Consider the following 512-nt stretch of genomic DNA (forward strand, 5'->3'; position numbering starts at 1 on the left):
TGCCTGACTGAGATTTACAAGGTGACCATAGCTTGCTTCATACCAACAATCTCTGTGGGATCGACCCTTACTCGCGTAAGGTTTATTACTTGGATGACCCAGTACACTTGCTGGTTAGTTGTGCGAAGTTATGTTTGTGCCATGGTATTGAACACCAAGTTTTTGGATTCATTACCGGGGATTATTTGATTTATGAAAAGTATTGATCACAATTTCGTGCACCAAGTTTTTGGCACCGTTGCTGGGGATTGTTGAGTTTGGACAATTGACGGTTCATCTTGTTGCTTAGATTAGGTATTTTTTTTCGGAATTCTTGAAGATGAATTCTAGTGTTTCATGATGATTTGTTGAAGTATGGCTGGCTGTGAAGCCATGTCTAATTTCATTGGACCGAGGTTTCAACTTATCATCACAATAGCTTGTTGATTTCTATCAATCTTGCTTTTGGAGCGATGATCTGCTGAGGCTTGGCTGGCCATTGGCCATGTCTAGTGTTTTGGACCGAAGCTTTC

This window comes from Arachis duranensis, chromosome 3 (genome assembly GCF_000817695.3).
Source record: "Arachis duranensis cultivar V14167 chromosome 3, aradu.V14167.gnm2.J7QH, whole genome shotgun sequence".
In the NCBI taxonomy this organism is placed as follows: domain Eukaryota; kingdom Viridiplantae; phylum Streptophyta; class Magnoliopsida; order Fabales; family Fabaceae; genus Arachis; species Arachis duranensis.